This window comes from Harpia harpyja, chromosome Z (genome assembly GCF_026419915.1).
Source record: "Harpia harpyja isolate bHarHar1 chromosome Z, bHarHar1 primary haplotype, whole genome shotgun sequence".
In the NCBI taxonomy this organism is placed as follows: domain Eukaryota; kingdom Metazoa; phylum Chordata; class Aves; order Accipitriformes; family Accipitridae; genus Harpia; species Harpia harpyja.
The window spans coordinates 42,876,937-42,892,229 of NC_068969.1; positions in this window are offsets into that span (position 1 = coordinate 42,876,937).

Here is a 15,293-nt window from a genome sequence, read left to right on the forward strand (position 1 = left end):
GTTGCACTGTGCATCACTCTTTTTGTATATTCTTTCATTAGTACCATTGTTGTTGTTGTAACCTTTTTTTGTGTTGTCCCAGTAAACTGCCCTTGTCTCAGCCCTCGAGGTTCCAGGTTTTTTTTTCTTTTCTCTCCTCCGTCTCCTCCCTATCCCACCGGAGGGGGGCGGGAGGAGTGAGCGAGCGGCTGCGTGGTCCTTTGTTACCGGCTGGGCTGAAACCACGACAGTCCTTTTTGGCGCCCAACGTGGGGCTCAAAGGGTTGAGATAATGACAGATCTGGCCAGAGCATGTTGAAACAAATTTGTCATACGCATTTCTTATATTAGATAAATAGATGTTAGTCACAACGTTGATTCATTTGTTTACATGGTGGCGTTTTGTAAGTTCTTATATGCTCTATGTATTGCCTGTAGTTACGTTTCTCACCTGTGGGAGAGTGATTGGGATTATCATTTTGCTGTACTGGGCAATGTCGGCTTGTGAAATGATTACATCACTGGTCATGAGGTTAAGCTGGTATCTGTATGAGGTAGTGATATCATTTCCATACTTCGGGCACCTTCTATGGGATTTTATTGGTAATTACACTCAATCCATGGGGAAGTTAGGGGGGGGATACTTCCCCCCGTCCGTTCGCCTCCCTTCTCTCCTTCTGACTAATTACAACAGCTTTTGAGAATTTTGAATATCCTTGGGATGTGCAAGCCAGTGTGCTGTTAGTGCTATGCCTCCTGAATATGTTTCAGGTCTTGTTTAGGGCTACAAAAAGGGTCTTTAAGAGTACCACCCAGAGATCTGCCCCAAAGCTGGATACTCATGGGTGGCACAGCATGTGGGAGGATATGGGCAGGTATCTAGAGAACTTCTCACCTCCAGTGGCTTGGAAGTTCACTCCCGAACAACTACAGAACCCTCATGAAGTGGTAGAATATTTGAAAGAAAAATGCTGTGGCTATTCCAAAGATGTACAACTCGCTGCACTGTGCTGGGCCCTGGCCAGTATCTACCAAACACTGCTTGATATTAGGCAGCACCCTCAGGGGGAAAAAGGGGAAAAGATGGAAAACAGGACAACAGGCACCGTGGCTACCGCAACCCCGACAACAGGCACCGTGGCTACCCCTACCCTGGCAACAGGCAATGTGGCTACCCCAACCCCGGTGACAGATACTGCAGCTAAACCAGAGAACCAACCTGTGCCAGTATCAGTCACCCCTGTACAGAAAAAGAAACACACAAAGAAATCAGTTCACTTAGTGAGAGATGAAGATGAAGCAGGGTCATCGCGAGAACAGGAGGAAGAGGCAGAACCTGAAATAATTACCCGATCTCTGTCCCTGAGTGAGTTGCGTGACATGCGAAAAGATTTTACCCGCCACCCAGGTGAGCACATTGTTACCTGGCTGCTCCGATGCTGGGATAATGGGGCTAGTAGTGTGGAATTAGAGGGTAAGGAAGCCAAGCAGTTGGGATCTCTGTCCAGGGAAGGGGGCATCAGCAAGGTGATTGGGAGAAAAACACAAGTCCTCAGCCTCTGGAGGTGACTTCTGTTAGGTGTAAAGGAAAGATACCCCTTCAAGGATGAAGTTACATGTCACCAAGGCAAGTGAACCACCATGGAGAGAGGTATCCAGTACCTGAGGGAATTAGCCGTGCTGGAGGTGATTTATAATGATCCAGAAAATGCGCAGTCACCCACAGATCCAGATGAAGTCCAATGCACACAACCCATGTGGCGGAAGTTTCTACGAAGTGCACCACCAACCTATGCCAACTCATTGGCAGTAATGTCCTGGAAAGAAGGCTATGGACAAACGGTGGACGAATTGGCTGTCCAACTCCGGCAATACGAAGGAAGTCTCTCTTCCTCCCTATGGGCCTGTGTCTTGGCTGTAGAGGAATTGTCCCGAGAGTTCCAGCAATTCAAAGTGGATATGTCCTCCTCCCTACCTGTACAGGCCCGCATCGCAGCTATTGGGAGTAAGCACTCCTCTGCCCAAGAGAGAGGAGAGAGAAAGTACACACGACGGGCTAACCTGTGGTTTTACCTGCGTGACCATGGAGAGGACATGAGGAAGTGGGATGGAAAACCTACCTCAGTCCTGGATGCACGGGTACAGGAGTTGTGAGAAAAAGCAACCAGAAAAGAGGATTCTTCTTGGAAAGCTGCTGCTCCAGTTTCCCGTGAACAGTCCCCCAGATGCAGTAGATGGGCTGATCCCATTTCTGATCCTCTTGAAGGGACTTCTGATTCATGTGTGCGAAAAGTGAGTAACGGATAGTCTAACCAGGATTAGAGGGGCCCTGCCTCCAGCCAGGTGGAGGAGAGGGACAATTGAGTCTACTGGACAGTGTGGATTCAATGGCCTGGCACATCAGACCCACAGGAATATAAGGCTCTAGTAGGCACTGGTGCACAATGCACCCTAATGCCATCAAGTTATAAAGGGGCAGAACCCATCTGTACCTCTGGTGTGACAGGGGAATCCCAAGAGCTCACCGTATTGGAAGCTGAAATGAGTCTAACCGGGAATGAGTGGCATAAACACCCCATTGCAACTGGCCCAGAGGCCCCGTGCATCCTTGGTATAGATTATCTCAGGAGGGGGTATTTCAAGGACCCAAAAGGGTACCGTTGAGCCTTTGGTATAGCTGCATTGGAGACGGAGGAGATTGAACAGCTGTCTAACCTGCCTGGTCTCTCTCAAGACCCTTCAGTTGTGGGGTTGCTGAAGGTTGAAGAACAACAGGTGCCAATTGCTACCATGATGGTGCACCGGCGGCAATATCGCACCAACCGAGACTCTCTGATCCCCATCCATAAGCTGATTTGCCAATTGGAGAGCCAAGGAGTGATCAGCAAGACTCACTCACCCTTTAATAGTCCCATATGGCCTGTGCGGATATCTAATGGGGAATGGAGACTAACAGTAGATTATTGTGGGCTGAATGAAGTCACGCCACCGCTGAGCGCTGCCGTGCCAGATATGTTAGAGCTTCAATATGAACTGGAATCAAAGGCAGCTAAGTGGTATGCCACAATTGACATTGCTAATGCATTTTTCTCCATTCCTTTGGCAGCGGAGTGCAGGCCACAGTTTGCTTTCACTTAGAGGGGCATCCAGTACACCTGGAATCGACTGCCCCAGGGGTAGAAACACAGCCCCACTATTTGCCATGGACTGATCCAGGCTGCACTGGAAAAAGGTGAAGCTGCAGAACACCTGCAATACATTGATGACATCATTGTATGGGGCAACACGGCAGAAGAAGTTTTTGAGAAAGGGAAGAAAATAATCCAAGTCCTTTTGAAGGCTGGTTTTGCCATAAAAGAAAGTAAGGTCAAGGGACCTGCACAGGAGATCCAGTTCTTAGGAGTAAAATGGCAAGATGGGCGTCGTCACATCCCTATGGATGTGATCAACAAAATAGCAGCTATGTCCCCACCGACTAATAAAAAGGAAACACAGGCTTTCTTAGGTGTTGTGGGCTTTTGGAGAATGCATATTCCAAATTACAGTCAAATTGTAAGTCCTCTCTACCAAGTTACCTGGAAGAAGAACGATTTTAAATGGGGGCCTGAGTAATGACAAGCCTTTGAACAAATTAAGCAGGAGATTGTTCATGCAGTAGCTCTTGGGCCAGTCCGGGCAGGACAAGATGTTAAAAATGTGCTCTATACTGCAGCTGGGGAGAATAGCCCTACCTGGAGCCTCTGGCAGAAAGCACCCGGGGAGACCCGAGGCCGACCCCTGGGGTTTTGGAGTCGGGGATACAGAGGATCCGAGGCTCGCTATACTCCAACTGAAAAAGAGATATTGGCAGCACATGAAGGAGCTCGAGCCGCCTCAGAAGTGGTTGGTACTGAAACACAGCTCCTCTTAGCACCCCGACTGCCAGTGCTGGGCTGGATGTTCAAAAGGAGGGTCTCCTCTACACATCACGCAACTGATGCCACGTGGAGTAAGTGGATTGCACTGATCACACAACGGGCTCGCATAGGAAACCGCAGTTGCCCAGGAATTGTGGAAGTGATCACAGACTGGCCAGAAGGCAAAGATTTTGGAATGTCACCAGAAGAGGAGGTGACACGGGCTGAAGAGGCCCCGCTGTATAATAAACTGCCAGAAAATGAGAGGCAATATGCCCTGTTCACTGATGGGCCCTGCCGCATTGTGGGAAAACATCGGAGGTGGAAGGCTGCTGTATGGAGTCCTACACGACTAGTCGCAGAAACTGCTGAAGGAGAAGGTGAATCGAGTCAGTTTGCAGAATTGAAAGCCATCCAGCTAGCGTTAGACATTGCTGAAAGAGAGAAGTGGCCAGTGCTCTATCTCTATACTGACTCATGGATGGTGGCAAATGCCCTATGGGGGTGGCTACAGCAATGGAAGAAGAGCAACTGGCAGCGCAGAGGTAAACCCATCTGGGCGGCTGCACTGTGGCAAGATATTGCTGTTCGGATAGAGAAGCTAGTGGTAAAAGTACGTCATGTAGATGCTCACGTACCCAAGAGGCGGGCCACTAAAGAACATCAAAACAACCAGCAGGCAGATCAGACCGCCAAGATTGAAGTGTCTCAGGTGGACCTGGACTGGCAACGTAGGGGTGAGCTATTTATGGCTCAGTGGGCCCATGATACCTCGGGCCATCAGGGAAGAGATGCAACACATAGATGGGCTCGTGATCGAGGGGTGGACTTGACCATGGACACTATTGCACAGGTTATCCATGAATGTGAAACATGTGCTGCAATTAAGCAAGCCAAGCGGCTAAAACCGCTGTCGCATGGAGGGCGATGGCTGAAATATAAACAGTGGGAGGCCTGGCAGATTGACTATATCACACTCCCACGAACCCGCCAAGGCAAGTGCCATGTGCTTACAATGGTGGAAGCAACCACTGGATGGCTGGAAACATATCCTGTGTCCCACACCACTGCCCAGAACACTATCCTGGGCCTTGAAGAGAAAGTTTTATGGCAACACGGCACCCCAGAAAGAATCGAGTCGGACAACGGGACTCACTTCCGAAACAACCTCATAGACGCCTGGGCCAAAGAACATGGCATTGAGTGGGTATATCACATCCCTCATCACACACCAGCCTCCGGAAAAATGGAACGATACAATGGACTGCTGAAAACTACATTGAGAGCAATGGGGGGTGGAACTTTCAAACATTGGGATACACATTTAACAAAAGCCACCTGGTTAGTTAATACTAGAGGATCCGCCAATCGGGCTGGCCCCGTCCAACCAAGACTTCCACATACTGTAGAAGGGGATAAAGTCCCTGTAGTGCGCATGAGGAGTATGTTAGGAAAGGCAGTCTGGGTTAGTCCCCCCTCAAGCAGAGACAAACCCATCCAAGGGGTTGTTTTTCTCAGGGACCTGGGTACACCTGGTGGGTGATGCAGAAGGATGGGGAATTTCGATGTGTACCTCAGGGAGATTTGATTTTGGGAGAGAATAGCCAGTGAATTAGGCTGTATGATATTTAACTGCTAAATAACCTGCCAATGTATGTCATTGTATCTATAGTGTCTATATGCCGTATCAAGGGTATTACTGTAAGAATTATCCAAATGACTGAAGGATGGACTCTGAAACTGAGCCAAGTACAACAGTGATAGAACTTGAACTGGTGCCCAGCAATTTCCTCAAGATCAGCCTCTTTGACCTGCAGGCCAAGGGTGTGGGTTGCACCAAATGTACCGGCCACAAGTTCCAGAGGCAGCATACAACAACCTAACACCTCACACCATCTCTCTTATCCTGAAGAACTGTTACAACAGATGGAGCCCCAAAGTCATGGACTAAATAAAATTGATGGACACATTGGAGGGATAGCTCATCGACTAAGGGAATACTATTTGGGGGGGGGGTGTCCATATACATATATATATATATATATATAAGACAAGGAAAGTGGTAGTAGTTGATTGGAAAATGTAAGATCTGGGCATGATGTAGATGGTATAGAATAAGGGGTGGATAATGTCCTGGGTTCAGCTGGGATAGAGTTAATTTTTACAGGAACCTGGGAGGTGGGGGGGCATAGCCGGGGCAGCCGACCTGAACTAGCCAAGGAGCTATTCCATACCATGTGGCATCATGCTCAGTATATAAATGGTGAGCGGGCCTGGGGGAGCTCTCTCGACTTTCGGTGGCGGAGCGTCGGGTTCCGGGTGGTGAGCAGTTGCACTGTACATCACTCTTTTTGTATATTCTTTCATTAGTACCGTTGTTGTTGTTGTAACCTTTTTTTGTGTTGTCCCAGTAAACTGCCCTTGTCTCAGCCCTCGAGGTTCCAGGTTTTTTTTTCTTTTCTCTCCTCCGTCTCCTCCCTATCCCACCGGAGGGGGGCAGGAGGAGTGAGCGAGCGGCTGCGTGGTCCTTTGTTACCGGCTGGGCTGAAACCACGACAGTAGGCTATACTACAGGTCTAAAAGATATTGGGAATACAAAGACTTACAAAGGGAGAGGTAACAGTTATTTCTAATTCAATTTCTTTTATTTCACATAAGGAGAAGATGGTAGATTTCTGCCCCTACATTCACAATAAGATGACCCGGGGGGGGGGAACACGACCCAAAACTAAAAAAGTGTTATAAATCCAGATGAGTTATATTGCCTTTTAAAAAGCTCGGTTCTGGATTCACAAATTCTCCAGGTAAAGATTTTATTTCTAAATTCAGATCAAAATCTGGATATCTGGGTCTGGATTTTTCATGGAAATGAAGCCTGCTTATGAGCTAGTTTCAGTTGTAAGAGCATTTGTAAAGTAATACATGAGAATCAAATGAACAAGGGAAAAAAGCACAGGGGGAACTGAAAAAACGGCAATATATATTGTCTTGGAATTATTAATATAAAACAGATTTTTATACAAAAAATTATGCGAGTTAGAAATATACAAATATGGGAGTATGCCTGTGACTCTTCCTAAGAAAACTTGGTAGAGTAAAATTTATATATCATAAATCAAAGATTCGCATAGATTGGGAGGGATCTCTGCAGTTCATCTAGTCCAAATCTCTGCTCCAGTAAGGGCTGTTTAATAGATTACTTATTGCTTTGTCCTGTCATGTGTTGAGTACCTCCATGGATGGAGATCCCAATGTTTCTCTGGGCAGCCAGAGTTTGACTGCCTTCCTGATAAGCATTTATTTTACTCATATCTACTGAGAATTCCTTTGTCCTGTCATCATACACCTCCAAGAAGAGTCTGTCTCCCTCTTTGTAGCCTCTCCCCAGGCAGCTTCAGACAGCAGAGACATCTCTCCTTCCCTCCTCTTCCCCAGGCTGAGCCAGCCTGGCGCCCACCACCTCCCCCTGTGCACCCTGTGCTCCAGCCCTGACCATCACAGGGACCCTGCACTGGACTCATTGCCACAGAGCAGGGTGTGTCCTAGGCTTTGTGCTTCCTGTCACTGTCACAATGTTCATTTTTATGACACAAATCTTGCCAAGCATTAAAAGAAATAAGGTAAGTCAACCTGAAGTTAATTTAGGTCCAAAATTAAGCTGACACTGCAGAACAAGATCATTACCTCTAAAGTACTTCTTATCTCAACATTACCTCCTAGTCTCAGAGTGACCTGTGGTAACTTGGTATCCTCCAAAATGCAAGATGAGGAAACAGATGTAACAACAAAGTTGCTTACCATAATGGAATCAGTATAGACATATTATATACCTTTATTTTGGGATTTCATACGTTGTATTATAAATTTGGACTGCATGAAAAGAGAAAGAACACATGGGGAAACACACTCTTAGAAAAGGCAATTAAAAAATATTAGTTTGTTGGTTCCTGGGGAGTCTAAGAATGAAAACTTTATTGGAAAACAGGGGTATTGCTACAAATACCACTATAAAATAAAATCACTTAAATGGCCATTTTAAGGTAGTTAGCCTGATTTTACAAAGTATTACAACAACTTGCAACCATAGAGAAAGTCAAATGCTATTAATCCAGCTTCATGAAATTGATCCTAAATTGCTCAGCACAGCCAGATAATCTAGGGGGCTAAATTTAAATGCATGGCTTTTCTAATGGGTACTGTCAAAGCACAGGGAGTAGAGGAAAGAAAAATTGTCACACATTCCTAAAGAATAGTATGTGGGATCTCTTTAATCCTAAAATACGCTTTAAAAAAAAATTATCTTGATCTACTCTTTAAAGTAGAATAGCAAATATATATTGAAAAATAACTTTGACATCAGGACAAAGTTCAAGGAAAATGTGATATTTGAGACATAATGCATATGTCTATAATGTGTTGTTATGGGTTTGTGTAGCGTGGAGTTTTTTGGTAGTGGGGGAGGGGGCCACAGGGGTGGCTCCTGTGAGAAGCTGGTAGAAGCTTCCCTGGCTCCAAGTCGGACCCGCTGCTAGCCAAGACTGACCCAATCAATGACAGTGGTAGTGCCTCTGGGATAAAAGATTTAAGAAGGGGAACCTGCAGTGAGTAGGGGGATTGGAATGTGAGAGGAACACCTCTGCAGATACTGAGGTCAGTGAAGAAGGAGGGGGAGGAGGTGTGCGTGGTGAGGTGGCAGGCTGTCCCCCTGCAGCCTGTGGAGGGGAGCGGGGGAGCAGATGCCCACCTGCAGCTTGGGGAGGACCCCACGCCAGAGCAGAGGGATACCCCCAAAGATGGCCATGACTCCATGGTAAAGCCCCCGCTGGAGCAGTCTGTGACTGAAGATCGGCCCGCGGAAAGGACCCACGCCAGGGAAGTTCGGGAAGAACCGCAGCCTGCGGAGAGGACTCACGTTGGAGAAGCTTGTGAAGGACTGTCTCCCGTGGGAGGGACCCCACGGCGGAGCAGGTGACGAGTAAGGAGTCCTCCCCCCGAGGAGGAAGGAGCGGCAGAGACAAGGTGTGGCGAGCTGACCCCAACCCCATCCCCTGTTCCCCTGCGCTGCTGGGGGGAGGAGGGAGAGAGAACCGGGAGTGGGGTTGAGCCGAGAAGGAGGGAGGGGTGGAGGGAAGGTGTTCTAAGGTTTGGTTTTACTTCCTAATAGCCTTGTTTTGATTTGATTGGTAGTAAATTAAATTGATTTTGTTTCTTCCCCAAGTTGAGCGTGTCTTTTGCCTGTGACCGTAAGTAGTGAGTGATCCCTCCCAGTCCTTATCTCAACCCACGAGCTTGCCTTTATATTTCTCCTCATCCCACCATGGCTGGGGCGGGGAGGGAGTAGGCGAGCTGTCGTGTGGTGCTTTGTTACCAGCTGGGCTGAAACCACAACATGTGTACATGTAAATGCATAAACACATATATGTATAAACATGTGTTTATATAAAACCATAGTCAAGTAATTGTTTCTGGTACAGTCACAGAATTTTTTTCCTGTTTTTCACATTTTCCTATTATTCATTCACCCACCACATTTTGTGTTTTCTGTGGGAATTCTATCCTACAGGGAACAGAATCCCAGATCCTTTATAGATTCAGTACTAGCTTTAAACACAAGCACAATCCTCTTGGTCCCTTTTCCTGACTCTGATCCCCGGAGCTTGGAGCACTCTGCAAGTCCTCATCTTGCAGAGCACTGCTGCTGGCTTTCCCACTACAAGAAGTTCTGCTGTGGCATGTCACACCACTGTCAGATACCTCTGTCTAGTGGCTCTTAACCACAGGCACATCCACAATGTACTGACAATACCAGGCAATGATCTAGTGGGGACATTTGAGAGGAGAAGATGTTTTGATTCTTTAAAAGGTTCCATAACTTTACAATTGCTTAGCTCAGCTTAAATTACCAGCTATTCTGGAAGCCAGAAGACTGTTATATTAAAGTATAGAAGTGATATTTCCTATTCTCCATTTCATGGTCAGGCATGAGTTAATCAAGAGAAGTATAAATCCTGTGTCCTGTTTTTTCCTCTCTCTCTATTAAGATCACATGATGAGGCATTGTCCTGGTTTTGGCTGGGATAAAGTTAATTTTCTTTCTAGTAGCTTGTATAGTGTCATGGTTTGGATTCAGTATGAGAATAATGTTGATAACACACTGATGTTTTCAGTTGTTGCTTAGTAGTGTTTAGACTAAGTTAAGGAGTTTTCAGCTTCTCGTGCTCAGCCAGCAACAAGGCTGGAGGGACACAAGAAGTTGGGAGGGGACACAGCCAGGGCAGCTGACCCAAAGTGGCCAATGGGATATTCCGTACCATGTGATGTCATGTCTAGTATATAAACTTGGGGAAGCCGGGGGTGGGGAGAGATCACTGCTCAGGAAGTAACTGGACATTGGTCAGTGAGTGGTGAGCAATTGCATTGTGCATCACTTGTTTTATATATTCCAGTTCTTTTATTATTACTACTATTGTCATATTATTATTATTGTTGTTGTTGTTATTTATTATTGTTGTTATTGTTTATTATTGTTGTTATTGCTGCTGCTATTATTTTTTTATTATTTTATTTAAATTATTATTATTATTATTTTCTTCCTTTCTGTCCTATTAAACAGTATTTGTCTCAACCCATGAGTTTTACCTTTTTCCTTCCAATTCTCTCCCCCATCCCACTGGGTGTGGGGGAAGTGAGCGAGTAGCTGCATGGTGCTTAGTTGCTGTCTGACGTTAAACCACGACAGGCATGCATTCACTTTTCAGGGGACACGAACATGCTCCCCAGTCTATAAGTCCTTGAAATAATTCAAATTTTATGTCAGAGGTGACATTTCCAAAATCATTAATTTAGTGAACAAGATTCTAGTTGGTACATCCACAATGCAGTGCAGGTTGGGTGTGCCCTAGAAATCTGTTTCCAATATAGATGACATGACCAAGTGTTTGTTGTACAGCTGGATGAGACCCTTGTGCATACACCTTGCTTTCTTTGGAAGGAAACTTAAATGCACAAGCACAGAATCAGCCAAAATGTCCACTGTTTTGGATAGTGCAAAGACCAGGACTGAAGGATGCAAAACTGAACATACATTGCACATAGAATAGGCATAGTTGCCAGTTTTCAACAGAAGATATTATCTGATGGACCAGATCTACTTCATAAATACCATTAAAACAATAGGAATTAGTCACTTTTATTGACTGAATTACTGTACCTAAATATCTAGGCTGGTTTTGAATACAGGATTAACATACATTAGCACACATTTTTTCAGTGGACTATTACATCAATAATCCACCCAAATTCAATATTTAGATTCATACCCACATACAAATTTAATGACTAGAGATCAACTCTCTAAAACAACAGTGTTCAGTTTTTTGGTGGTCACCCAAAGGGCCTCATAAATCCATTAATTCCCCTCCCAAGAACCTCATGAATGAACTGGGAAGAAAAGTAAAAAGAGGAAAAAATACATACATATGGAAAGTTGACAATATATAACAGTTTCTGAAGATGGATATATGGTCACTTTATTTATTTTTTTTAATCATCCGGAGGCTTAATTACATCATTCTTAATCATAACAGCAAATTACATTCTTGTACAAAACATAATTTTATCATATCTAGATGCTAAATAATCTGTTAATTACCTTCCTTCCAGCTACCAAACAATACTGGGGAGATCTATGGGTTGTTTTTTACAGGTGAAGTGGTCCCTCAATAGTAAAAGGTTGAGTAACACTGCTTTAGAAAAGCAATTATTAGCCATGAGGACTTCTGAGAGGACAGAAGTGTTGACAAATGTCATCTTTTTCCCCAGTGTCCTCTATCCTAGGTACATAATTTGGTAAAAGATTTAATACATTTCTTGAAACTGAAGGGCATACTGAATTACCTATTCATTTCCATTTAACCAGCGTGATTAATGTATTTATTAAATTAGTTTGAATTTTAAATACTGCAGTGCAAGAGTATATTAATTAAATTTGAGTAATCTTATCTGCTACAATAGTTCTCATTCCTTCTCCCTTTATGTTTGCTTATTGAAAAGCCTCTGTTGTAAGATAATAAGGAGTTTATAAGCGCTGGACTACATATTTTTTTCGCCCTAATTTTCCTGATGCAGTCCTGTTGATTTAATTACAACAGGTGTGTCTGTCTATGCCTAGGAAGAGAATGTGATCCAACAGCAGTGGGACCTCTCAGTCAAATGTTAAAGGCAGCTTTCAGAAATGTCCTGGTTTCAGCTGGGATAGAGTTAATTGTCTTCCTAGTAGCTGGTACAGTGCTATGTTTTGAGTTCAGTATGCAAAGAATGTTGATAACACTGATGTTTTCAGTTGTTGCTAAGTAGTGTTTAGACTAATGTCAAGGATTTTTCAGCTTCTCATGCCCAGCCAGTGAGAAAGCTGGAGGGGCACAAGAAGTTGGCACAGGACACAGCCAGGGCACCTGACCCAAACTGGCCAACGGTGTATTCCATACCATGTGACGTCCCATCTAGTATAGGAACGGGGAAGTGGGGGCAGGGAATCGCCGCCTGGGGGGACTGGCTGGGTGTCGGTCGGCGGGTGGTGAGCAATTGCACTGCGCATCATTTGTACATTCCAATCCTTTCATTATTGCTGTTGTCATTTTATTAGTGTTATCATTATCATTATTAGTTTCTTCTTTTCTGTTCTATTAAACCATTCTTATCTCAAGCCACAGGTTTTGCTTCTTTTCCCGATTTTCTCCCCCGTCCCACTGGGTAGGGGGGAGTGAGTGAGCAGCTGCGTGGTGCTTAGTTGCTGGCTGGGGTTAAACCGCGACAAGAAAGAAAGTCTCACCTGACCTTGAGCCCAGAACCTGGGCAACTTATGGACCATCTCTAGTTTGGTCACATCCCTTGTGTCACATCCCATGACAGCCTCTATGCACATGTGCAAAGAGGGAATCTCACACTGCTTATGGGAACCCAGCAGAGTGATGGACACCACGTCCTTGGTCAACCCATCCCACATGCTGTTTCAAAAGGAATCCAATACAGCTACTTCTCATACTAAGACGGGTAGCCAAAACCAAAACCAGGGTATGAATAAGTGCCGGTTTTTGTCTGATACCCATTTTAAATGCTTCCTGTAACAAAACTGTCAGTGGCACCCACAACAGGCATTTGATCTCTCTTGTATAAAATATTAACCTCTCATCTGGATACAGTATTACAGAGTATTCTTTAATTTGGAAAGCAAGCACCATGGTTACCAGCCAGTGAAAGGGGAACACAGCCTCTTTCACAGTGAAGCTACCAGGGTGCTGCTACACAGAACTGGATTTTGCTCTCCTTCCCCTCCAGATTTCTTCAGCAACACTGACCAAGTTATTTCAACTGATGGTTCACAGCAACCATTGCGTCTGCCTTCTCAGTTTTCTAATGCACCATATGAAATACCAGGGTCCCATTTTGAGCTCGAGCCACTCACTCACCTTTGAACTGAAGTTAAATAGAGGTAAAGATGCTAAACAATGTGAAAGCACTGTGAAAAGAGAAAATAAAAAAGGTCTGTGCTCTCAGACAGAGATCCCGAAATGGCTGTAACACCATCTCACCTCACCAGGGCACTGTGAAGATAAATGGACTGGTCATCACTGAAGCACTCAGGTTCAAGGAGGAAATGAATAAATCTGTTGTCAGGGGAGCATCTGAACAATGTGTAGAAAACATGACTTTGACCACATACTGACTGATGAGGAAAAGAACAAAATGCAGCATAGCAACCCAGGGTTTTTTACTACCATTTGTTCTGAAGCAGCATGCAGAGTGGGTGGGGATAACACAATGCTTTATTTCGCATTATATGCGTATGCCAAGGAAGCCACAATAAAGTTCTTCAGGCAGACTTAATTCAGAATTTTCATAGTTTTTGAGGGTTTGATTTTGCTTCCAGATTTACATTTTAGTGTATGTACACACTGAGGTTGTCATTGCTTTTTTAAGTGTACTATATATTAAAGGCTACTTCCTGCCAATTTTCAGGCTCTGAAACATAGTTTACTTCCATAACAACCTTGGTTGTCCCAGATCTTAAGGCTATACAGAATCAGTTTAACCCTATCAGTGTCATTGGAGCTGCAGCAATTTACATCTGTGAAGGATGTTACCCAAAAAACTAAGAGCTGATTGGACTTTGATGACAATGCATCAATTTGCAGGATAAAAGAATCTGTTAGATTTCAACAGAATTATCCCAAATCACTCTTTGGTTTTCAGATAGCTGACCTGCTCTTTTAATTCAGTCACTTTGAATAAATCAAACCATTTGGCACATGAATGTTTTATTTTTCAGGTCAACAATTTTCACGGGGGGTGGGCTTGAAGTAGTAATATTTTAAGTAAAAAATAATTTGAAATATCACGTCTTAAGAAAAGAAGAGGATTAAAAAGAATATGTAGACAAAAGCAGCTTTATTGTTTTATATTATTAATAATATACCTTACATTACTATTTGTCAGGATCTCAATTACGTATTATGAGACTCGTCTCTTCCATTTGGAGATAAAACAGGTTACAAATACTGGTGGGAAATACATGACTTTTTAAGTATTTGTGCTGACTTTGTATAAGTCACTATCCAAGTACTTCAGTTTTTCCATCTGTTCAATACGTTCAACAATCCTTTGCACGTTTATAATAACATCTGAGATCCACAGCTGATATTTTACTGTATAAGACCAAAGTTGTACTACTGCTGACAAGCTTGATTGTGTATGTAAGTGGGAGATTTTGTGTGTGGGTGTGAGATCCTACCAAGGTTTTTCTCTTGTTCAGTCAGCATCACAGACACAGAGATCTGAATCACCCTTACTGCATGATCTGGGTCTCTACAGGAACTTTTGACACAGGTTCTTCAGCAAGTAGCATAAAACTGTTTTGTACCACCTAGTGTGGAACTCTTGATAGTCATTATTATCCAAATATATATATATATATATATCACTTTTTCTGCCTTCTTGTTAATAAAAAAAAATTGTTTTAACAAAACTAATAATGTTTATATTAATGACGTCAAGAGAAGAAGTGTAGACAAAATTTCCCACAGAGCTGCACACACAATAACCTTCTACAGTTACCACCCTTTGTGTAGCAGTTTTATATGAGTTATTTATTTTAAATACCTTTCTTTCAATACCTTTGTTTATACATTTTAAGCAACAAACTGCATGCTGACTCTCAGTAGTTTGTTTCAAATGCAAATACGCATGTTGTAGATGTTTTGTTTTAAATAGTAGTTTCTTAGAATTAAAAAAAATAGGATGTTGTAGACATACTGATAATGGAAGACTTAACAGACTAGTGTGCCTGAAAGATTGTTTATTTTCCAGGTCCATCAGGTCGGCTAAGAAAACTTACTATATTCCCCTACACACTGTGACACA